This window comes from Adiantum capillus-veneris, chromosome 22 (assembly GCF_014529385.1).
Source record: "Adiantum capillus-veneris isolate H3 chromosome 22, ASM1452938v2, whole genome shotgun sequence".
NCBI classification, from domain to species: domain Eukaryota; kingdom Viridiplantae; phylum Streptophyta; class Polypodiopsida; order Polypodiales; family Pteridaceae; genus Adiantum; species Adiantum capillus-veneris.
The window spans coordinates 15,395,874-15,422,277 of record NC_140952.1 but is presented as its reverse complement, the minus strand read 5'-3'; the positions used below and the strand labels follow the sequence as shown (position 1 = coordinate 15,422,277).

Here is a 26,404-nt window from a genome sequence, read left to right as displayed (position 1 = left end):
ATGTTAGAAGATTTACCTTATTAGTAAGATGTTCAACACATACAAAAAATTCTAAAAAGCCACAATGAAGATGTGCAACCACCACCAAGCCACTGCTAGCAAGAATTGTGACATACAAGCCATGTCGATACAAATATCATAGCATAAACAACGCCATGACAAAAGAATGCTACCAATTAGTGATACTACACTCTTTAGATGAAAATTTCAACAGCACCACAAAATTCATACAAAATCAAGTCTTGCTTAGCTCCTCAAAGCCCCAATATACAACATTACAAGAATCCGTCCATAACAAAACACGATCGAATGACAAGTGTCAATCACAGTTAGATTACAAATGCAAATTTTAAGTTCATATATGATTATTAGACCCCAATTATATCCGTCCATCGGTCCTTGTACAAATTACTAGGGACAAATTAGGAATCAAATGCAAGCAACATAGTGAAGGAGACACTAAGTTTGTTGTCTTCGGAAAGTATCGGCACTGTCATTAATGATGATAAGCCTAAGAAGATCATCTTGCACCAGCAACTTTTGAATATGGGCTATGTAAACAATACACGAACACTTGATTTCTGGATACTATTGGAGAGCAAAGGTAGCAAAAGTATTGAAATTTAGTTTTGAAGAGTGGAAACTTTTGTTGGAGAGTGACTACTTAAAATGCATTCCTATTCTTGTCAGACTACACATAACAAAATATTTTGCTAAGGAGAGTGCGATTGCCATTGTGCGGGAGGTTAGCTTGTGAAGTACACATACTTAAGTTTCATCATGTATATTGTTTGTTAATGTTGTTGCGTAGGTGCATTAAGAGAGAGTTGTGATTGCAAATGATCCATCTCAATCCTCTTGCTAAGAGTGATGTGAAGAAGCTTCGTGATAGCCGAGAACCTTTTGGCTCTATGTGTTTGTCAAAACAGAGAGCCATTGCTTAGCACTTACTGCTTTTTGTTGCGAGTCAATGTCAAACATCTTCGCAGTTTTGAAGTCGAATTAGAAAAAGATCAGGACCAAAAACAATCCTTTTTCCTATACGCCATGTAGGAGATTTCACTGCACAATAGGGCTTAAACGACACAACACCATCAAGCTCGCGTTCTCTCAAAGAAAACACTACACAAAATAAATCCATATTAAAGCCAAAAATAAATTTATAATATTTTTAAAAATTATGAACCAAAGAGATTTCTTCTTTGCACAACCATTGGTGACACTATAGTGCATCCGGGAATTTCGGAAGCAAGGATATTTTGCAAAAAAATGCTTTGAAATAAAAAAAATGATCTCTCACAATTTTTACCATGTATCACATAAAGGTCCTCTATAGCATCTTTCTCCTACAATGGTGGGTGTGATATGAGGAAGACATCACTTCCTGTATACACAAGTTTCCACTTTAGAAATCAAGGCTATAATAGTCATTGGACATAAGAGGTAGAGCTAAAATCTACCAACAATCACATTGACATCTTCTTCTAACTCTACCATGTAGGGAACTTTGAACATAGCTTCAAAGATAGCTGCGTGAAAAAAAGAAAAGGACACCACATGCTCGACTTTGAAGCCGAAGAGTTTAACATTGAGACTTTGTTATGAGGCCACATCACTGCAAGAGAAAGATGTTGTAGAGGACCCTAATGTGACACATGGTAAAATTGTGAAGGATCATTTTTCTGTTGCAGAGCGATTTCTTGCAAAATATCATAGCTTTCCAAACTCATCTGAATGCACTATAGTTCCACCAGCTGGTAAATTGGTTCACCTGCAAATAAAGAGGTAATGATTGTGCACATAATAAAGCTCTTTGGTTCACAATTTTTAAAATATTTCAAATTTATTTCTAGCTTTAATATGGATTTATTTTGTGGTGTTTTTTTTTAAAGAACACAATCTTAATGGTGTTGTGTCATTTAAACCTTATTGTGCAGTGAAACTCCTACATAACGTATAGCAAAAAAGATTCACTGGTCTTGATCTTTCTCTAAATCGACTTCAAAACTGCGAAGATGTTTGACATTGACCTGCAACAAAAGCAGTAAATGCTAAGCAATGGCTCTCTGTTTTGACAAACACAATAGAGCCAAAAAGTTCTCTGCTATCACGAAGCTTCTTCACGACACTCTTAGCAAGAGGATTGGATCATTTGCAATTACAACTCTCTTTTAATGCACATACATAACAACATTAACAAACAATATACATTATGAAACTTAAATATGTGTACTTCACAAGTTAACCTCCCGCACAATGGCAATCGCACTCTCCTTAAAACCATCAGAGAGGAAAAGTAAAGCTTTTTCTTTTTGGGAAAAATATTTTGTTATGTGTAATCTAGCAAGAACAAGAATGCATTTTAAGTAGTCTCTCTCCAACATAAGCTTCCACTCTTCAAGACTAAATTCCAATATTTTTGCTACAGAGGTTCCAATTTTCTCAACTCTCCAATGTGCTTTCCAAGAAGATATGTGATCTCTGCATCTCACAAAATGAGCATACAATTCACTATCAGCCAGAGTATCTAATTACATACTTTAGAAACCAAGCAAACTCGACTACATTTAGTTGCATACATTGGACAATTTTGCACAACATACCAATAACAATGCAAACTTTGAACCAATTTGCTGTCACTCACAAATTTAGTCTACACCTAATTAACCACAATAATGACAATGCGAGGAACTCACAAGGACCTACCTAGAACTGAGATATGTCAGTCAATGAGGTTAAGTACGAAGTTGTTGTAGGACATGGCCCTGATTCTCAGAAAAGTTACTAAGGCAGCTGTCAGACAAGGGCGGACTATCAAGGGTAACGCTAACATGAACCAATGGGGAAAAAGCGCTATTGGCTCTCTCCTGCCACATAGGGCAGCCAACCAAGATGCCAAAGACTGAGGTATCGGCCAAGCCACATCACAATTGTTGCCCCCCCTTCCCCCATGTCCCCTTTAGACACGACATCACCCACTTGAAGTACTCATAAACAAATTGACTGGATGCACCAGCTGCCATAATAACTTTCTCTACTATGATTGAGCGCTACATGTGACAGGAATGCCTGGATGGCGATTGTAAAGATCCTCGTCCACTAATTACTAGGCCACACCTAGGCACCATTCATGCGTGACAGAAGTCCAAGGGAATTCGCACTTGTGCATTGGCCATTGGACAGACCATAAGTTGAGGACAGAGATAGGCAGATGGCCTCTAGACACAGACACACAGGTGGACAGACATCCCAGCACATGACAATATATGTGAGTGTCACGTGACACATCCAACCCTATGTGTCTGTGGACAAGCTACAACATAACAAGGTTCAGTCTAGATTAGAAGTGATTTGGCACTTTTTGTGAGTTTATTCGTAGACCGTGCATACCCAGTCACTTAGTGTAGACGCATATCCTCTGGTTGCACAAAGCATGATCATCAGTATTCCCATTAGAATCCATTAGAATCAGTTAGGGGATTTTTCCAGTGCATTTAGCCTATTTTCCCTATTTTTGACATTTTTCACTTATTAATTTAAGTGACTTTCCAACAAAAGTAGGTAGGGCAATTTGGGTAAGAAAATATATAAGCAAACCAAAGCTAGCACTCTTTAGCAGATGAGCAAGGAGCACAACAGGCCTCAGGCAGCAGCAGGTACTCCCTCTCTCTCAGCAAGAACTCATCAAGCACCCCTTCAGCCCTAGCCTTTTTGCCATCGCTAGCAATCCCCCTTCCTCAGCGTTTTCAATTCTGGACCGCAGAAGCTGCTTGCACCTAGCATTTTCTATCGCCAGCAGCACCTCCAAGTCAACGTTTTCAGTAGCAGATGAACCAGCGTTTTCAGCATCAGGCAAACCTGCGTTTTCAGCCATAAAGCACTGTAGCAGCCAGCGTTTTTATCAAGAAATTCAGCCCCTAAAAACGCAGATAAAACGCAGCCAAATCAGCGTTTTCAGCAGCCCCGAATCAGCCCCCAAATTTTCAGCCTTGAAGCATAGCAGATAAGCCAGCGATTTCAGTCAAAAAGGACAGCAGAACTCAGCGTTTTTGCCTCCCCAAAACCTACGTTTTTCAGCCACCCAAAACAGCCCCAAACTTTAGCAGATTTCAGCCCTTAGGTCATCATCGACATCACCGTCGTCGTCACTGACTTAGCTTCGAGTTGCATCAGTTTCCATGCATCATCATTGTACCACTTTGTGCAATCAATAGTAGACCACTCTCGCCGACGAGAGTGGGGCCTTTGGAGGAGGGTTTTACAACGTCTCTGGTGTCGTATCTCTCTTCTCTCTCTATCTCTCAGTCTCATACACTTGCACGCACAGTGTCCATTCACTTTGTTTGTGATCATAGCACTCTCTCATTAAGAACGGAAGGCTCTCCCTTCCATAGGAACTGAAAGGAACCTTGAGCACAGTTTGGAGCACTCATCTTGAGCAAAGCGCAAACATTCATTCCGCTGCACATAACATTGGTATCAGAGCTTTGGCAGTGTTCTGTATAACTTAAGGAAAGAACAACAAGATTTTTTTTTTGCTTGTTGAGGTCGCACGAACCCGAGTTCGCTTGGGCGTGTCGATTCCTAATCGTGTTTTTGAAGAGTGACAGGAAACCCAAGAAAGAAGGGCTTGTCCAGCCTTTGCTTGTGTCTCTTTTCACTCATTGAGAGCGGACCGTGCACTTAGCGGCCGGCCACTCGACGTGAAGTGGGAAAAAGCAACCTTGGTGGGAGCGCAAGGCCGACAAGGGGTGCGCCCATGGAAAGGAGTAGAACTCGGGTGAAGAGAAGATCCTTCTCGAACACAGATTGCAAGCTAAAGGAGAACTCAAGAACCTCAAGAACCCAAGTTCCTCATGAACTTAAGAATCCAAGACCCCGCAAGACCCAAGTTCCTCGTGAACTTCAGAACCCAAGACCACAAGAACCCACAAGAACCACAACTTCAGAATGGTCATCACTCGAAGCGGAATGGATACTTCGCTTGGAGGTGATGAGCATGAGAGAGGAGAAGAAGAATTTTTCCCACCAGGAGGTTTTTCCGACCCTTCCCCTTTCCTATCTACGTCAAGGATTGCGCTAACTCCTATGGAGGAGTTAGACTAAGAAAGAGAAGCAGACAGAAAGACCTACGAAGAAGAAATGGCAGCCATAGACCGTGACTACGAAGAAGAAGTGGCAGCCATAGAACGTAACTACGACTTGGAAGAAAAAGAAAGTCAAGCCAAATTTGATCGCGAGAATAAAGCAAGACAAGCAGAATTTGATCGCGAGACCAAAGCAAGAATGCAAGAGATGTTGCGACTCTTTTCTCAAATGCAAGCACAGATGCAAGAGATTCGGGAAAAGGAGACTCTCTCAGTCTCTTCTTCTCCCAAGCATGACACACAGGATTTGCATGATTATGAGAAGCATGATTAATTGAATGATAATGATTTGCATGATGATTTGAATGACAATGATAAGCATGATAATTTGGATGTCAATGATTTGGATGACAATGACAAGCATGATGATTTCGCATGATCAAGATGTGATTTTTCACAAGCATGATGAGTTACATGAAGATGATGTGATTGTTCACAAAGATGATGTGTTAGTGGATACTTTTTCTAGCGAAGCTAACCTCGTTGTAGATTCGATCAATCACGAAGGATCGATCTTGGCTCTCGAGTCAAGGTCCAAAGAACCCCCTCAGGAAGAATCGATCTTGGCTCTCGAGCCTAGGTCCAAAGAACCCTCACAGGAAGTATTATGTGTTTGCATGATTGATACACACGCATTGTTCGAGTGTTTCATTCGTGATCGTTTCCTGTACTTTAGTCAGCATCTTTATGTGATCCCTTTTCCTAGGTGTCACAAACGGGAGCGCATAACAATATAAAATACATTCGGATAAATAGGATTTATCACTTATTACTGAAGCCAGAGGATATAGAGAGAAATAAATAGAGAGAGAGATAGAGAGTGAGAAGATCGACACAATACTGGGGACCAGAAGATGGGTTGGTCCCCCCCCGTAATAGTATCTTTATTACTGAGGAGAAGTCTATACAAGCACTTGAACCGAACGTATTACCACGTTCGTTCTAGAATAAGACTTGATGGTTCCCGGAAGCCTCAGCTTCCGATTCCTAGGACAAAACCCTATTCCAAGGAACTTCCGTTCCTTACTCCAATTCCTCGAGAATCAAGGTTCTCGCCTCTGGATCTCACCTACCAGACTCAGGGCATGGCATCCCTGCAACTCTTTTCCAACTCTCTTTCCAGAGTCCTCTTCCCGCAGAACAACTCTGCTTTCCCGGACACGAAGTCCTTATTTGGGAATCCCAACTTCCGGATCGCAACTTGAGAGACTACCTCTCTCCGATCCGTGGATCTACTTCCCAAACTCGGGTACAAAACCCTTGGGCTGATCTGGCTCTAGTTCCTCAGAGCGCTCTTCTCCTGCAGAGGCTCATGCCTTCCTCTGCTCCTACTCCCTCACGAAGAGGGAGTACACCTGCAATCAAATACTCAAAGATCATAACATGAAAATCGTTACCTTCAAAGTCTCGACGCTCAAAACGCAACTCGGTTCTCGAAAAAAGAAATTCCCCAGAAGAGATCTCTACATAGAAATCCTCTCTTCCAATCCTACACACAAAAGAGGTGTGTTCTCGGGTTCCTTCTCGTAAATCAGTCCCGTCTACGATGTTTATGGGCTGAAAACAGAGAAAAACAGCAACTTGTCGCGATGGAAACACGCTTCGTAGGCACTTCTTCGTGAGGGAACTCGCGCACTGGGTCTTGGCGACATCTGGTACACTTGGGGCAGCCATGGGCATCACCGGCAACGTCTTCTTTACGGCTGAAATCTGCAGCGACATCTCCTCCTTGCAAAGATTGGTCCTCCCCTCGAGTGAGGGCATGTGGTGCTTTTATAGCTCCTAGCCACGGGCACGAATAGCTGCTCGCGTAGAGATCGCGGCCGTTTTTTTTTTTTTCAAAATTTTTTTTTTTCCTGTTCTGCCAGAAAAAGAGAGAGAGAAAACGTTGGCTGATCTGTTGCCTTATTTATCAAACGTCGGCGTATTTTAAAAATAGTCTGAACCTGCCCAAAAACTCAATAAAACCTTATAAGTTAAAAACAATGCTTTCACAGCCACTTCCCAGGCATCCCTAGATGCAATCACATGCACAGTTGCAATGCAGACATAGACTTCCTCGCGGGAAAGCATCTGCTTTCCCGAAAAGCAATCCCGCTTTCTCAAAAAGCATCTGTTTTTCCTCAAAGTTTCCTCTGAACCCATCTTCATTCAAGTGCTTGCTTTTTCCTTGTGCACAATTCTAACACAGTTCGGAATTTCCTCCCGACTATGGATATTCCCTTTCCGATGCACCCGTCACCCACCTTGTGACGCATCAGGAATACCCATCACCTAGTCCTTTCCTACCGAGCTTACGATACAATCTCATTCACGATGCTCTATGTCACCCATCCTATGACGCATCAGAGGTGTCCATTCCCAAATGGTCGGATACTTCTTTCCGATGCTCCCTATCACCCGTCCGATGTGATACATCAGAAGTACCCGTTCCTGGTGGCCTTACAGATATTCCCGTTCTGAATGTTCTCGTCATTATTTTAAATGACGCACTAGGAATACGCTGTACTCGGATGTCTCCAGTGAGAAAAACCCTCTCACTTAAAATTCCAATAATTCATTTAGAATTATTTTTCCTTGGTGTTCCAAGCGAGAAAACCCTCTCACTTATAAATCCAATAATTCATTTAGAATTATTTTTCTGTCAGATAAAGCCAATTTGGCAACATCCCTCTCACTTATAAACAGTTGTCCTCAACTGTAGAGGTCCAACTGAACTGCCAAGGAGAAATCGGAAAAATTCCAAATCTTGCTCAATGGTGAGTTGAGCTGGTCCTTTCTCAGAAGAGAAGCTAAAAATTAAATTAAACAAAAATTCAATAATTCAATACTTACCTTACCGGTTCATGTGCTTCCTCTAGTACCTCGAGGATGTCCTTCACCTTTCATTAAAGTTACGAGCCATGTAAGAACTCGTCATTCGCGTCTTTCCGACAGATTGGAAGTTTCCTCATCCGAGAATCTGTTAACTCGATTCCACCTTCTCAATTTCGAGAAGAATAATCCTCCTAGAAATCAATCTAGGTCTATGTCCTTGCGCATAACCTTGCGCTATTAGTCCTAAAGATATTAAACCTCTTGTGTCCTCCCGCATAGGGTATGTCGAGAGCATTAAGCTCATGTGAATCTTCCTATGGCAGACAAAGTGTGCCACCTTACCAAAGCAAGTTCTTATTTCGGGCCTTTGCTTTGGGTACGCCAATTGTTCTGATCCAAAGTTTCGTTATTCGAGACTCTGTTAACTTGATTACGTCTTCTCAAATTCGAGAAGAATAATCTTCCTAGAAATCAATCTAGGTATCTGTCCTTGCGCATAATCCTGCGCTGTTAGCCTAGAGGGTATTAAACCTCTTGTGTCCTCCCACATAGGGAATGCCCAAGTCATAGAGCATTAAGCTCGATGTCTTTCTTTCACAAACAGAGTTTGCGATAACATTAAAGAAGGTTCTTGTTTGGGGCTGTCGCTCAACGTAGGCGGACGATTCCAATCCGAAGATTCCTTGTGCACGGCGGCACTTCCTTCCAATCTTTTCCTCCTGCGAGTTGTTACCACCAGCAGTGTTTTCCAGACGCCCATTAGAGTCTCTTCCTTACAATATCATAAAAAATGATTCACCTTGCGAGCATCAATGACGCCTTGCAGAATCTCGGGCAGATAGGATTCTAGCCATAGCATTTTCTGAACGTACGTTCAAACCCGGTTCACAATAGAGCGAACCCTCTTTGATTCTTACCATTTTGAAACGGTTGGCGAACTATATTCTTACGAACATAATAGTTCGAATTTATTCCAGCAGCATTTAAATGCTACTTGACCTGCTCATGGAGAAACATATACCGCAACCAAAAGTTGCTACTGTAATGGTAAAAGCACATAGCGTACTCAATGATCACGACCATAAGAAAAACCTCTTCTCCATAGAGAAACTCAAATTCCTTCTACCGAACACATCTCAAATAGAGATTCTCGTGTCGGAATATCCTTGCGCGCAAAAAGGCGCTCAAGAGAGTATAACAAACTCTCATCCATTTCCTTGGCATAGGTCTGCATCTTCGTGTGTTATCCATGTACTCAAAGGTGTACATAATTCTTAAGCTGTGTTAGTGTTTCGATAAACCTGGGATATTACCTTCCCTTCGTAAGATCCTTAGAGCGAAGACGCTCAACTTGACGATCCCTTGGCTCGATTCTTAGAGCAAAACCCGCTCATCAAATAATCTAGGATTTCAATCCTTGGATTCCTCGAGCACAGGCCGTAGTCGTCGCTTGTTCCTTCCCTCATAATGAGAGTGTTCATTCACTTGTGCGGAAAGCACTACCATATCTTCCCTTACCGGGTAGGGGGTGTGGACTTAAAGAGTACTCAAGCTTCATGAAAGCTTTTCTTTGCTTGAAAGCTCATAATGGTTCCTTCATAATTTCCTACCCGCAATAGCAGGTAATTTGTGGGAGAACTACCGGATACCATAACAAATCATGGACCTTCCGGATGGTTAAGCAAAGCAATTCATCGTATAAAACAATGTTCTGACTCAACCTTACTCTCATAAACACTCGAGAGTGATTGTCTTGGTTAGACACGTGCATATCTCGTGCATAAAAGCAATACACAGTTGATGAGTTCCTCAAAGATTTAACTTTGATCAAAGACCTGCCCTCTCACTTAAAGTTTTGAGGGTCTTCTATTCAAAAACTCACGAGTTATATTGAATTCCCTTACTCCAAACTTTTACCGGATAGCAATGTATCCTTCGAGGAGAGGTCACAAAAATTCGTTGTTTCTGTGTTCAATGGTTCTTGTCCCACTGAGGGGATTGTATTCTATGTACACTGAGGTGTACACTTTTAGCTTTTATTGTTGACTCTACCATCTGCTGCAAAGTATCTTGCAAATGGGTTTACAAAATTCGGGCAAAAGTCCTTCGTTAAATTTGTTTATCTTTCCTTCCTCAGAGAGGATCAAGAGTGGAGTTACCTTGGCAAGAGTGAACCACTCCTTGCTTTGACTCGCTCGTGTTCCTATTGGGCAAACCGATCCCAATCTTCTTGGATGCCTTTCTCAGAGCGTAGAGGAAAAAAATTTGTCAGAAAATTCAGCCTTGAATTGAATCCAAGTCTTGTTTTAAGTTCCTTGCAAAGCTTTGGTATACCACCAAGTACTTGCAATCCCCCTTGAGGTGTTTGGTCACATGCCTCACCTTCGACGCTTCTCAGAAATTGCCGTTTGCAAAGGCAACTTCAAACTACTGCTTTCGGGACATCTTCCCTTCCGTCAAAAGTATCAAACTTGACCAGAGTGTTCCTAGGTCTAAAGACCTTCATATCCTTCCCGGAATGACGGGATTTCTTGGCTATGGTTCTGGATGGATATTTTCTAGATTCTGAAGGATCTGGAGCATTCCGCTCCTTGGATTCTCTAGGTTCTTGAGCATCATGCTCTTGTCGCCTTCTCAAAGAATCCCAAGTCTTGTGTCGACTTCTTGCAGAGAGAAAAAAAAAATTCCAACTCTGCGAGCTTTTCCTACAGGACTTAGGTTTCCGTCTGCTTACTTCTCTCTTGGCTTGTCATGGCTTCTTCCCGTATCTTCCCAAGTCGTCCTCCTTTACAAAGAAAGATAGGAGACCATACTCTGATACCACTGTCACAAACGGGAGCGCATAACAATATAAAATACATTCGGATAAATAGGATTTATCACTTATTACTGAAGCCAGAGGATATAGAGAGAAATAAATAGAGAGAGAGATAGAGAGTGATAAGATCGACACACTACTGGGGACCAGAAGATGGGTTGGTCCCCCCCTGTAATAGTATCTTTATTACTGAGGAGAAGTCTATACAAGCACTTGAACCGAACGTATTACCACGTTCGTTCTAGAATAAGACTTGATGGTTCCCGGAAGCCTCAGCTTCTGATTCCTAGGGCAAAACCCTATTCCAAGGAACTTCTATTCCTTATTCCAATTCCTCGAGAATCAAGGTTCTCACCTCTGGATCTCACCTACCAGACTCAGGGCATGGCATCCCTGCAACTCTCTTTCCAGAGTCCTCTTCCCGCAGAACAACTCTGCTTTCCCGGACACGAAGTCCTTACTTGGGAATCCCAACTTCCGGATCGCAACTTGAGAGACTACCTCTCTCCGATCCGTGGATCTACTTCCCAAACTCGTGTACGAAACCCTTGGGCTGATCTGGCTCTAGTTCCTCAGAGCGCTTTTCTCCTGCAGGGGCTCATGCCTTCCTCTGCTCCTACTCCCTCACGAAGAGGAAGTACACCTGCAATCAAATACTCAAAGATCATAACATGAAAATCGTTACCTTCAAAGTCTCGATGCTCGAAACGCAACTCGGTTCTCGAAAAAAGAAATTCCCCATAAGAGATCTCTACATAGAAAATCCTCTCTTCCAATCCTACACACAAAAGAGGTGTGTTCTCGGGTTCCTTCTCGTAAATCAGCCCCGTCTACGACGTTTATGGGTTGAGAAAAACAGCAACTTGTCGTGATGGAAACACGCTTCGTAGGCACTTCTTCACGAGGGAACTCGCGCACTGCGTCTTGGCGACATCTGGTACACTTGGGGCAGCCATGGGCATCACCGGCAACGTCTTCTTTACGGCTGAAATCTGCAACAACATCTCCTCCTTGCAAAGATTGGTCCTCCCCTCGAGTGAGGGCATGTGGTGCTTTTATAGCTCCTAGCCACGGGCACGAATAGCTGCTCGCGTAGAGATCGCGGCCATTTTTTTTTTCAAAAAAAAAAAAAAAATTCTGTTCTGCCAGAAAAAGAGAGAAAACGCTAGTTGATCTGTTGCCTTATTTATCAGATGGCTGCCCACTTATTAAATGGGCGGCCGGCGTATTTTAAAAATAGTCTGAACCTGCCCAAAAACTCAATAAAACCTTATAAGTTAAAAACAATGCTTTCACAGCCACTTCCCAAGCGTCCCTAGATGCAATCACATGCACAGTTGCAATGCAGACATAGACTTCCTCGCGGGAAAGCATCTGCTTTCCCGAAAAGCAATCCCGCTTTCTCAAAAAGCATCTGTTTTTCCTCAAAGTTTCCTCTGAACCCATCTTCATTCAAGTGCTTGCTTTTTCCTTGTGCGCAATTCTAACACAGTTCGGAATTTCCTCCCGACTATGGATATTCCCTTTCCAATGCACCCGTCACCCACCTTGTGACGCATCAGGAATACCCATCACCTAGTCCTTTCCTACCGAGCTTACGGTACAATCTCCTTCACGATGCTCTATGTCACCCATCCTATGACGCATCAGAGATGTCCGTTCCCAGATGGTCGGATACTTCTTTCCGATGCTCCCTATCACCCATCTGATGTGACGCATCAGAAGTATCCGTTCCTGGTGGCCTTACAGATATTCCCATTCTCAGTGCTCCCGTCATTATTTTAAATGACGCACTAGGAATACGCTGTACTCGGATGTCTCCAGTGAGAAAAACCCTCTCACTTAAAATTCCAATAATTCATTTAGAATTATTTTTCCTTGGTGTTCCAAGCGAGAAAACCCTCTCACTTATAAATCCAATAATTCATTTAGAATTATTTTTCTGTCAGATAAAGCCAATTTGGCAACACTAGGCACGACATATAGTATGTTGAGCACGTTTCTCTCATGGATGAGCCCGAATGTATGCGGAATTTTCATGAAAAGTTGAACAATATGCATTAAAGGAAGTCACATTCCCTGTCTCCTCCTTGGCACGACACAGTGGTAGAAAGAGCACATGAAAGTATGAGCACCAAGCGTGGGCATTTCCATTGTGTTTTGCCACAGTTGATTGCTCTAGATCATAAGAGAAAGATTCGATCTCATTGTTTCCATGTGTTTGATGAACGGATTGTCACTCTGTCTCTATGTTCATCTATATTGCATACACAGTCTTTGAGGAAAACAAGATTTTTTCCACTCACTTTACATGGAATGGGTATGATCATGTTTTTGTGTTGGAAATGGGTTCAGGAATTTTCAGCCATGGAGAAGACAGAAGCATGACTCTAGACAAAGTTGAAGCATCGAAGGAGCCACATAAGACTTTTTGTCGCTTTCGGCGCGGCCCAAAGAAGCAAGCGTTGCAGACCTTTATGAAGTTCAAGTATCGCACGACCCACACATCAGAGTGGGCCGGCGAAGAGTCCCTTCCAAGATTCCGGATGCTATTGGCGATCTCCCTCGACGCCATACGGTTCCGTACCAGTACCTCACTTTGAAAAGGAGGGGATGTCACATGACACATCCAACCATATGTGTCCGTGGACAAGCTACAACATAACAAGGTTCAGTTAAGTCCAGTCAGTCTAGATTAGAAGTGATCTGGCACTTTTTGTGAGTATATTCGTAGACCGTGCATGCCCAGTCACGTGACACATCCAACCCTATGTGTTCGTGGACAAGCTACAACATAACAGGGTTCAGTCAAGTCCAGTCAGTCTAGATTAGAAGTGATCTGGCACTTTTTGTGAGTCTATTCGTAGACCGTGCATGCCCAATCACTTAGTGTAGATGCATATCCTCTGGTTGCACACAACATGTTCATTAGTAGTCCCATCAGAATCCATTAGAATCAGTTAGGAGACTTTTCCAGTGCATTCAACTTGTTTTTCCTATTTTTGACATTTTTCACTTATTAATTTAAGTGACTTTCCAACAAAAGTAGGTAGGGCAATTTGGGTAAGAAAATATATAAGCCAACCAAAGCTAGCACTCTTTGGCAAATGAACAAGGAGCACAACAGGCCTCACACAGCAGGTACTCCCTCTCTCTCAGCAAGAACTCATCAAGCACCCCTTCAGCCCTAGCGTTTTTGCCATTGCTAGCAGTCCCCCTTCCTCAGCATTTTCAGTTCTGGACCGCAGAAGCCGCTTGCACCTAGCATTTCCTATCGCCAGCAGCACCTCCAAGTCAACGTTTTCAGTAGCAGATGAACCAGCGTTTTCAGCACCAGGCAAACCTGCGTTTTCAGCCATAAAGCACTGTAGCAGCCAGCGTTTTTATCAAGAAATCCAGCCCCTAAAAATGCAGATAAAACGCAGCCAAATCAGCGTTTTCAGCAGCCCCGAATCAGCCCCCAGATTTTCAGCCTTGAAGCATAGCAGATAAGCCAGCGATTTCAGTCAAAAAGGACAGCAGAACTCAGCGTTTTTGCCTCCCCAAAACCTGCGTTTTTCAGCCACCCAAAACAGCCCCAAACTTTAGCAGATTTCAGCCCTTAGGTCATCATTGACATCACCGTCATCGTCGCCGACTTAGCTTCGAGTTGCATCAGTTTCCATGGATCATCATTGTACCACTTTGTGCAATCAATAGTAGACCATTCTCACCGACGAGAGTGGGGCCTTCGGAGGAGGGTTTTACGTCTCTGGTGTCGTATCTCTCTTCTCTCTCTATCTCTCAGTCTCATACACTTGCACGCACAGTGTCCATTCACTTTGTTTGTGATCATAGCACTCTCTCATTAAGAACGGAAGGCTCTCTCTTCCATAAGAACTAAAAGGAACCTTGAGCATAGTTCGGAGCACTCATCTTGAGCAAAGCTCAAACATTCATTCCGCTGCACCTTACAGTGAGCTTTGTGGCCAAGAGCTTGAAAAAAAGGAGCAATACATATGTCGATACCCAGTGTACTATGATATTAGGGAGAGATACCATTGTGTGAGTCTCCTCCCAGATCCATCCTACTAACAAGGCATGACACAAGCCAAACTCACACATGGAAAAACATAGTGAGCCGACATCAGACATCAGGCTCACCTAGTACAAGCTCACCCCCCAGCCTGGGAGCCTGCAGCCAAACGGGCTAGCCCCTATCGCAAGGCCTGGTGTCCCATACCACCTCGCCCACACCGGTACGGATGTATCGATAGAGCTACCAAGAGCTAAGAGTCCACGTGTGGTGATCTCACTCGATAATCCCACAAAATGAGACCCAAGTCCGGGCTTTTGGCTGAAGGGCCAAGTTCACATTGGCGAAACATACTGCGGATGCCTTTCCTGATGTTTGGGACATAAAACTTTCCCTTTATTTTTTATTGATGTCCTGAGTAAATTCCTCGGGTATAAAACTAGGAAAACGACTCTTTAACGATCTAACTGACTCTCCAGTAGCTTTGGACTTGGGACGGTGCTTCCACTTGATCAAATACTCGGGGTACGAGGTCTTGCGAGACCGACGGACCCGTTCATCGAGAACTGACTCAAGTTGAAGTGGAATATAGCGGGTGGAGTCTTCCAAGTTTGCGATCTCCTCGAAAGGAATCACTAAGTCATCCTATCCCAACCATTCTTTTAGACAGCTCACATGGAATACAGGATGAACAGCAATGCCCTGAGCCAAGTCCAACTTGTAAGAAACCCCACTTTTCTTCTTTGTGATTTGGAATGGACCATAGTAACAAGAAGATAATTTCGAGCATGGACCAGTTCGGATCATTGGAGAATCCTTCGATACCCTAAGGTACACTAACATGCCTTCTTGGGTTCATTGATTGCATCTTGACCGCCTTGAGTCCAGTGGCAATCGGTGGTTTCGGCTCATAACCATACATAAGCATAAACGGACTACAGTCAGTAGCCGAGTGTTTAGTATTGTTATAAACAAAATCAACCTGCCAGAGATAGCGCTCCCAATCATATTGACGTCGGGAAACGTATGCTTGTAGCATATCCTCCATAGTTTCATTTGTGCGTTTCATATGTCCATGAGTTTCATAATAATCTGAGAATGACATGCATAAACGGGTTACCAATTTTTGGAAGACTGTTTGCCAGAACTTGCTAATGAATTTTGAATCATGATCACTCACAATTTCCTCGAGTAAACCATACAATTTGTATAAATGGTCCACAAACAATTGAGCTAACTCGTGGCTCTTGACGGTGGAACGCGTAGAAATAAATCTTGCTATGTTTGTGAGTCAGTCAACAACAACCCAAATGGCATCGTGACCACGATGGGTTCGGGGTATCCAACTACAAAATCCATAGAAATGCTTGTCCATTTACTCTTGGGAATTTGCAAAGGATGTAGCAATAAAGCACGCTTTTGGCATTTAGCTTTGTTGAGATTACATTGCACCCATACTTTTCAACAAAAGCTTTCATATGGGGCCAATAGAAATACCGGCCAACCAAGGCCAAAGTACAGTGTATGCCAGAGTGTCCCGCACTTGGGCGTTATGACACTCAAATAAAATCTGGTTGCGGATATCCTCATCATCAAGCACACATACTTTGCCTTGTTTGAAAAGTAATCCATTCCGAATGGAATACTTTTCCGCTATCTTTCTCTCCATAGCTAGCCCACGAGCGTCTGGTCCGCCAAAGCCATCCAGGCTACACATTTCTTACTGGAATCGTTGCCAGATTTCACGAAAGTTTGGCAATGCCCGTTGAGAGAAGTTAGTTGAAATCTCAGCAAATAAAGAGTATTCACCTTAGAGATTCTACTAAGGGCATTGGCTATTATATTGGTAGTATCCTTACGATAGCGTATTTCAAAATCGAACTACTACATGAGCTCTATCCACCTTGTTTTTCGATCGCGAATGTCAGGCTAATCATAGAGATATTTCAAAGAGTAGTGGTTTGCCCATACCACGAAGCGGGCACTGTAGACTCTAGAGATAATGGTGTCAAACCTTCAAAGCATGAATGGCTGCCAATGATTCCTTCTCCTGTGTGGAGTAACGCATCTGTACGTCCGTGAACTTGCGACTCTCGAATGCCAATAGCCGACCATCCTGACATAAAACAACACCAATGGCATAGTCACTGGCATTCGTTTCCACCACAAAGGGTGTGTTCAGATCCACAATCTGCAATATTGGTGCACTGTACAGTAGTGACAAGTTGCTTCAATGTTTGGAAACATTGATCGAGCTCGTCAATCCATCGAATAGATGGACTAACGCTACGCTTTTTGCTTCAAACACCCTTCAATAAACGAGTAAATCGTTCAACAATACGAGTGTAGTCCTTGATAAATTTGTAAAAAAAGCCAGTGAAACATAGAAAGGATTTGACTTGCCTAATGGTGTGAAGGATGGGCCAATCCAACACAACACGTATCTTTTCGGGGTCAATGCGGATGCTATCAACCGAGATGACATGACCCACAAATACAACAGCTGGGTGGGGAAAATCCGCACTAGTCTGCTTCACATACAACTTTTCTCCTCTTAAAATACGTAAAACGAGATGAAAATGTTGCAAGTGCTCCTCTAAAATCTTGCTATAAATCAAGATATCATCAAAGAACACAACCACCCACTTGCCTAGATACAGACGAAAGAGATCATTCACATTTGTTGGACACTGGCAGGAGGTAAACCCAAAGGGTAAAATCAAGAACTGGTTATGTCCATATCGCGTGCAAATACAATCTTTGGGACATCACACGGATGTATCCGTATCTGATGGTATCCGAACCGTAGATCAATCTTCGTGAAATAATGAGCACCTGAAAGTTGATCCACGACGACATTCAATCGCGGCAAAGGATATTTATTCTTGACGGTGACCTTATTGAGACCTTTGTAATCTACTCAGAAGCGCATCTCTTCGTCCTTTTTTGCGAGAAGAACTTGAGCGCCCTACGAAGACTTACTAGGTTCAATAAATCCCTTTGCGAGATAGGCTTAAATTTGTCTAGCTATCTCGTCCTTGAAAGTCGCATTAGGGATTCAGAAATTTCTGATACCATAGCATTACTTTGTCAAACAAGAGAATGACAATGATACGGAAAATTTATAACAGAATCTTTTACCAAACAAACTGCAAGTTCTACACCAGGATCATGAGAAAACACATTGAATTCACTAGCTTGAAGCAGATTTACATCATAGTTGGTGGTTATAGAGGAAGAAAATCCCTCAACCACACAGTACATACCATCAAGTTCAAAGAAAATTGTATGCGATGCATAATCTATAGAGAGAGACGTCGTCTTATGGTAAAACCATGGCATGCCTAAAATAACATCTACATGTTGAAGACCCATGATGCGAAAGTCTAAGACTTCGTGGTAGTGCTGGATTGATAGGTCAAGTTGTGGCACAAGCGTCGTCCAACGATCGCACCCTCGATCTTCCACATGACGGACCACGTACGGGTGGTCAACGGGTGACGTGTTGAGCCTAGGTGCCTATAGCACACGAGAAGAAATAAAATTATAAGTAGAGTCGTTGTAAAAAATAAGATTGTCACGGTGTGGCCATTGGGCTCTTTAACGCAAAGAAGATCATGCAGGCCAACACGGCCTTATCAATGGGACAACCCACGCAGCTACGTGCATTAACATGAAAAATCTCTGAATCAAACAAGACAAAGTACTTGTCTTGTTTTGATTCAAAGATTTTTCAAGATCATGCGGGCCAAACACAGCCTTATGAATGCGACAACCCACGCAGCTACGTACATTAACATAAAAAATCTCTGAATCAAATCAAGACAAAGTACTTGTCTTGTTTTCGATTGCGTTTACTGAAGTACTTGCCAGTGCGGAGTTGGACGACTTTCTTTTTCGCTTAAGACAAGCCTTATCGCCACGGAAGTGGCCAGTCTAATGGCAATCGAAGCATCAATTCTTCTTTTGATCCTCGATACAGGTGGTCTTTGGTTTGCCATCGTTCTTGAATTTCTTCCCATAGGGTCCAATGATTGACCAGTGGCTGCTGGTTAAACGCTTGAACATGGAGGAACCACAGTGAGGAGTCTCCCTATCCGTTGGGCCATATCTAGAAGCTGCTAAGGTATTATCAAAATTCTTGCCAAACTTAAAGATGTCCTCAATAGTTGTAACCCGATTGAATAAGACTTCATTCTGATATGCCAGTGGCAACCCGAACAGGTACATCATATGTAAAACGAATTTCTGATCTTCAAGGGCCTTCGTTTTATGGAGGAGGTCCTTGAAGTCCTGTGAGTAGATGTCCAGAGTATCTTCCCCATTTCATAGCAAAAGAGTTTCTTAAACCATTTGATCCTATTGACATGCATGAAGCGGGCACGAAAGATCGGTTGAAACTCTTGCCAAGTCATAGGTTGCGTTCATAACCCAACCCACCAAGAGTATGCCTTTCCCTTCAACATGAACTAAAAGTTGCCCAAGACATTGGGCATCACTAAAACAATGCATGTCAAAGAAGGCGGTCCATTTCGCCAACCATGAGTCTATAACGGTCTCTTCGCACTCTTTCTATGTCCCCAGACATCAGGAAGGACGCTTGCAGTATGTTCAACAAGTGTGAACTTGGCCCTCTAGTTATAAAGCCCTATGAATAGGACTTGGGTCTCATTTTCAATATTAAGTCTCCTCCAAATCCATCCTGCTAACAAGGCATGACACAAGCCAAACTCACACATGGGAAAACATAGCGAGCGGACAGTAGTGTAAGGTGCTGCGGATGTGAATGTTGAACTTTGCTCAAGATAAGTGCTCCGAACTGTGCTCAAGGTTCCTTTTACTTATGGAAGGGAGAGCCTTCCGTTCCTTTAGTGAGAGATTGCAAATGATCACAAACAAGTGGATAAACACTGTGAATAAAGGTGCTGAGACTGAGAGATAAAGAGAAGAATACGACACCAGAATGTTGTCAAACCTTTCTTTGAAGGCCCCACTCTCTATGGCGAGAGTGATCTACTATTGATTGCACAAATCTCTACAATGCAATGGACTTGCCGACGATGAGGACGACCACGAGACGGGCTGAAATCTGAAAACGCTAAGGGCTGAAATCTGCAAATCTTTGTTTGCTGAATTCTGACTCTATATCGACGACGACGGCGATGACGATGATGCAACGACGACGTGCTGAAAACGCAGATGCTAGGCTTCTGCTGATGCAATCTGCTAACGCCAAGCTTGATCTGCTGTCTGCAACCTCCAGGGCTGTCCTTGATGAAAAATGCTAGGTTGATCTTTGGTCTGTGGCTGAAAATGCAAGGTTGACAGGCTAGGGGGAAGAGGGGGGGGGAGGGGGGTTCTTGCTGAGAAGGTGTCTGTTGAACACTTGGTTCCTGTTGCCTCTTCTGCCCAAAAGTGCTAGCGCTAGGTTTTCTTATAAGCCAATTTGCCCTACCTAGTTCCCAACAAAAGTCACTTAAAAATAATAAGTGAAAATTGGCTAAAATAGGGAAACTAGGTCTATGCACTGTAAAAATGCTCTTGATGGAATCTGATGGTAACGCTGATGACCATGTTGTGTGCAACCAAAGGATATGTATCTACTCTAAATGTCTAGGCATGCACGGTCTGCGAATAGACTCACAAAAGTGCCAGAACACTTCCTAAGCTAGGCTGACTGATCCCTTGTCATGAAGTAGCTTGTCCACGTACACATAGGGTTAGATGTGCACGTGACATCCCCTCCTTTTCAAAGTGAAGTACTGATACCGAACTGTATGGCGTCGAGGGAGATCGCCAACAACGTCTGGAATCCTGGAAAGGACTCTTCGCCAGCCCTCTCTTATGCGTGGGTCATGCGATACTTCAACTTCATAAAGGTCTGCAACGCTTACTTCTTTGGGCCGCGCCGAAAGCAACACAAAGTTATCTGTGGCTCCTTCAATGCTTCAACTTCGACGATAGTCACGCGTCTACCTTCTTCAAGAATCTCCGAGGATGAAAATTCATAAAACCACTTCCAACACAAAAACATGAACATACCCATTCCATGTAAGTGACTGGAAAAATTCTAGTCTTCTTTAAAGACTGTGCATGCAATGTAGATGAACATATAGACGGAGTGCCAAACCGTTCATCAAACACACGCAAACAATGGAATCAAAACTTGTCTTTCTGATCTAAATCTATCAACTGTGGCAAATCACAATGGAAATGCCGATGCTTGATGCTCACTCCTTCTTGTGCTCTTTCGGATACTGTGTCATGTCAAGGAAGAGACATCAAATGTCAATTCCTTGAATGCAAACATTTCATCTTTTCATGAGTAATCCGCATACACCCGTGCTCATTCATGAGTGAATCGTGTTCATCGTACAATATGGCATGCCTATGAAAAGTGATCACATAAGGACAGTGACTAAAATACAGGAAAGCATAACAAATCTACGCATCCCCGAGAGGATCTTGCTGGATCCAGAGCTTAGAGAGCGAGTGGAGGCACTTTGGACAGAGAGCCTCGACACACTGGACACCGCTACTGGTAGAGTGGCATCTGGACTGACAGAGCTTAGTCGTTTCTTCCTCCAGGAGTCTGCAGCTTGCTTGGCTGCAGTCAGGGAGGAGGAGAAGCGTCCTTGACGGGACACTGTTTCCTTGCAGAGGATGCAGGAGTAGCATCCAGACAGTCCATGGTTAAAGAAGCACATGCAGCAGGCTAGGCAGGAGTTGACTAGCATTGAGGAACGGCGCCATGAGTTTGCCTTCCATTGATAGGCATCTCAGTGGACCAAGGTGGATGACAGTTATTGAGAAGTTTTTTGAGACAGTGGGACCACGCCATGCGCACACCAGTGTTAGTCAGTTGACGAGACCTGATGGATCAATTGCTTCAGAGCCTGAGGATATGCGTGCAGTTGTTACTGATTTATATCGCGATCTGTTGTCAGTCGAGCCTCAATCAGAGCGCCAGGATGCATGCAGAGAGCAGGTTTGGGCACAGATGCCTTGCCTAGTTACCGAGGAGATGTGACAAAGACTTGAGCTTCCCCTCCAACTAGAGAAGCTCCATGAGACCCTTAGAGCACTCACCGAGGTAGTTGTCCAGGGCAGGATGGTTTGACTCCCAGTTTTTTCTTGGAGTATTGGGACTTGCTTAGTTCAAATCTTTGCAGCACATTCCAGTACGATTTGAACACTGGCGAGATGCACACTGGCGAGATGAGTGAGGGCTTGATCTACCTAATTCCTAAGGGAGGCTCCTTGGATGAGATTCGACCATGACGATCCATTATCATCCTCAACTCATCCTACAAAATTCTAGCATAGGCTCTGAGCTTGAGGATCCAGTCACTACTAGAGAGCATTATACATGGGACCGAGACAAGTTTTGTCAAGGAGCGTAGTATCCTTGACAACATCTTCTCTTTTTGGGAGGCATCTACCCTCGCGCGTCTCCGAGGAGAGGATTTAGTGATACTCCTCGCTTTTGAGAAGGCCTACGACAGAGTTAATTGGGACTTCCTGGAGGGCAGTCTACACAGGATGTGTTTCACTGATGCTTGGATCAGAGGTGTGTCAGCTCTCTACAAGCGTGCGCACAGTCAGGTGCTCTTGGCAACAGGGAGAGGGGAGCGCTTCTTGCTCACGCGTTCGGTCAGACAGGGTTTCCCTCTTGCTCCCTTCCTTTTCCTGTTCTATGCTGAGGCGATGAGCAGATTTTGACTTCTCAGCAGGTTGGCCTACGTGGTCTTGAGCTCCCTATTAGGGCAGCCTTGACGCTGAGTTTGTCGACGACTCAGCCTTGTACTTGGAGGGCCAAGAGGCCAATCTGCACAGGTGTGAGCAGGCTCTTGAGGTGTTATGTTGCTAATGGAAAAGAAGACTGAACTACTTTTAGCACTTCAAATAACAACTAAACTGAAAGAGATGCAGGACACAAAAGACAAGGAGTGGCGAAGTTCCATCCTAAGAGAGAACTAGCCCCAAACACTGACGCCCCTTTCGGTATTTCTTTATATTGTTGCAACATAGTATAAGCTCATACTCTGTCCTCTGCACTCCCACACGGAGACGTGCCAGAGACTGAGCCCATGGCACATATTTAAAGGCCCTTAGTCTATCCAAAAGCAATACATGAAAAGCATCCAGTCCTAAACGCATTTAGCCTCCCAAAAACAGCTGTCATCATTGACCAACATGAAACGTAGAATTCTGTATAGGTTGGCACATGGCACTTAGCGTAAATCACAGGCATCCGTACAGTTGTTGCCACATCATCAGTTTGCTACGCAATGTCTTTATGTGTGTGTAGGGGTCCTGCTCTATTTATTATAGGCCCCATCAGATGCGGTATCCATAAGTTACTTGAACTTTTGCTTCTTCTACTTCTTTTGGGGTTTAGGCCATAGTTACAGGGATGCCCATTTTTAGGCCTCCGTTCCCCGTTCCCCTTCTAACTTCTCGGTGCAAATCCCTGTTCCGTGTTTGAAACGTGAGTATTCTTAATAGGGAATGTCGTTTCATGCTTGTTGCCGTTCCTCATCCCCATTCCAAAATCCGATTCAAGGTAACTATGGTTTAGGTCCCTTAACTGGGATCTGTAGGTTGGCTCACATCTCCAATGGCTCGACACATCAGCAATTTGTGACAAGCAATGAGGCTAGCATTTTGCATCAAATCTGCTAGCGCTTTCATCACTAGGAGCAAGTACCCAGATTAGCCAGCGTTTTTACAGCCATTCAGCTAGCGTTTTTGCATCAGCCATCAACCCTAGCGTTTTGCTCCACGACGACAAATCAAACAGCGATTTGCAATTTTCAGCACTACAACTTAGCGATTTCAGATTTGAACCCCTTTCACTCGCCAAAAACGGCTCAGATCTATCTAGCCAGTATTCTCGTTGCAGTCTGGTACTTGGGTAGCCCATTGAACCTCTTCTCGGCCATTCCCTTGTAGCATCAAGTGCTCCCATTGTTGTCCATCATCGGTCCTATCATCCTCTCTATTTTCACACATCGAAGGATCCAAAGGTGCATCAAATTAGCCCTCGGAGGTTCTTCATCTTGAAGAGTTACTGAGGCGGCATTCCCCATTTGAGTTGGTAGAGTTTGCACTTGAGGTATTGCATGTGTTTTTCATTTGCGCAATCAAAAGCAAATATCACATCGGCAATGGTGTGCGAGGAGGGCCCTTGAGAGGGTTGGTTGGGACCCCATTGGGTCTCTCTCTCTCTCTCTCTCTCTCTCTCTCTCTCTCTCTCTCACTGCTGACGTATCCAGTCAGTGAAGAACAGAGCCAACCTTCAGATCACAACCAAGGAGCCTAAACCCTAGAAGAAGCAGAAGCAACAGAAAGAAGCAGAAGCAATAGAAGGATCTTACATTGGTCTGCTGACATGACAGAGCCGTACGGAATCCCGCATTTTATGTTGATATACTGCCGTGGCAACTGTACGGACAACCCAAAAATTGAGTTGGCCTGTTGACGTAGCAACATGTACGGATTTCTGCGATTTGCACTGCTAGCGTGGTAGTTCTATGGATTTCCGTAAATCACGCTGGCAACTTTTGGGCATTGCTTTTGGACCAAATGCTTTTGAGTTTGAAGGCCTTTCATGTAAATTGCTTTTGGGACCTATGGCCTTTAAATATGAGGCCATGGGCTCATTCTTGGCACACTTCTAGGAGAAGGTGCAGAGCATGGAGTGCCAGCTTGTGCTGTGTTGATGCAATATAAAGAAATACCAAAAGGGACGTGAAGGTTTGGGGCCAATACGCTCTGGGGTGGAATTCCGTCACTTCGTGTCGTGTGTCGTCTCTCTCTCTCTCTCTCTCTCTCTCAGTTCAGATGTTATTGAAGTGCTAAAAGTCTGTTCAGTCTATTCTTTCTATTGGCACGTGGTGCCCGTCTTGTGACTATCTCTACCTCTCTCATTCCCTCTCTTCAGAAAATAAAAGGAACCATATTCATGCTAAGAAGCAATCATTAACGCAAGGAAAGAAGCAAAGATTTGTGGAAGTGTAAAACCTAGATCTTCACCATTTCAATTCCATTGCACCGGACACGCATAAGCTGCTCAAACGTTGCTGGCAAATCATCATCACGAACGGTAACAGCTGGATGAAAAAGCTCGACCTAAAAATGATTTAGATCCACCTTCCAGTTCTTGCTGTATCACTCGCAAAATCTACACATGTCAAAAACAATCAAGCAAATACTATCGTTCGCAACAACCCTCGTAAAAAATGTCATTCCAAAAATGATTTACCTCAAATAACCACCAAGCTCATCATTGCCACAGTAGAAAATTGATTCCTCTAATCTGTAAAGCTCCAGCCTACCTCTAATGCAGAAATGAAGCATACAATAAAAGGCAAATGTCATTTGGCATCCACAGTTGTAAAGCATGCTAAAGTCAATATCTCCAAGAATCTCTTCTTCTAATGTCATTTCAATCACAGAAGCCTTTTTTCTTTCCTGCCACGACGGATCTACGCATGGAAGCACACACCTTGGTGCCCTTTAAAATCTATTTTTTGCTATGTCGAAGAGGACCTCAGATATCCTCAAGGCAACAATCCGAAGATCTTGCTCTTTCTTAATCAGCCTACCAAAGCACCACATCATGCCCACCAACGTGTAAGATGGAAATAGCCCTCCACCTTTCTTACAAACAAGAAGAAAGAACCTGCTAAGAACTGATCCAAAATACGCAAATCAAGCTTCTCAAGAGGCACTTCACACGTGAGTCCAACCAATTTCCTCCAATTGTCAAACTTATTTCGTGCCCAATTGTCCTTCTATTTTGATGCAGTTTCTCCTAGCTTGAGGATTTTGTTAGAGAAACCTGCATCCACCTCAAGAAATCCTTCCGTAACAGATTTACTAGCAGAAGACAACAACGAGAGAGAAGGTTCTGCATAAAAAAACAACCTTACAATTTCTGATGTCGAGCTAGCTTAACGAATTTCTGATATCGAGCTAGCTGAACGATTTCCAAAAAAAGAGCTCTGGACAATTCCAACTAGCTCCTCTCCCATGTAATGGTGTGTAATGTTGCATCCACAGACCTGCATTTGAATGTGTGTGTGTCTGTTTTTTTTTTTTTTTTTTGGGGGGGGGGGGACCTTGTCCATGTAGGGATGCGACTCAAAGTAGGGAAGGGGGTAGAGCCTAGAGGAGAAAGGGCAAGGATGGTGCAGAGGATTAAATGCGTACCGATCCCTAGCCAAAAGGCAGTACGAGAAGCAGGTAGCAGCATGCGAGCTCAGTTCGCCATACTCACGCGATCATACTTTAATTACCTTGGGCCCCTCCACATACTACTATAAATTATGCACCCTCCACATACTACTATAAATTATGAGGGGCACAAGGATCGAAGGGTTGGGTGCGAAAACCTAGCGATGGGGTAGAGAGCAGTTTTTAGGCCTTTGAGGATACGCCCCTTCTATTCATCATGACGAATACCCAGCAAGTTAATGCCCCCCTTTCCCCCAATGCCTGGCACCCGTCAAATCGTCTTCCCCATCGAAGCTTAGTCTTGCCTGACACGCCCAGAACAGGCATTCAAACTCTCCTATTTCAAGAGGTTCTTCAAGCGCTCCC

General features: G+C 43.7%; 1 long non-coding RNA gene across 5 annotated transcripts; it reads right to left on the bottom strand.

Moving 5' to 3' along the window:
• Window positions 1-263: 263 nt before the first annotated feature.
• Window positions 264-26,204, bottom strand: LOC147428956 (uncharacterized). Of its 5 annotated transcripts, XR_015185881.1 has the most exons (6): window positions 26,015-26,204; window positions 25,730-25,866; window positions 25,065-25,643; window positions 24,836-24,983; window positions 1,926-2,030; window positions 265-1,771 (listed from the first exon to the last, which is right to left on the bottom strand). It is a non-coding gene; the product is annotated as an uncharacterized LOC147428956 (long non-coding RNA). The 5 variants fall into 5 exon arrangements; XR_015185880.1 differs by having other exon boundaries at window positions 264-2,030; window positions 26,015-26,201; XR_015185882.1 differs by lacking the exon at window positions 1,926-2,030 and having other exon boundaries at window positions 266-1,771; window positions 26,015-26,201.
• Between the last annotated feature and the right edge of the window lie 200 nt (window positions 26,205-26,404).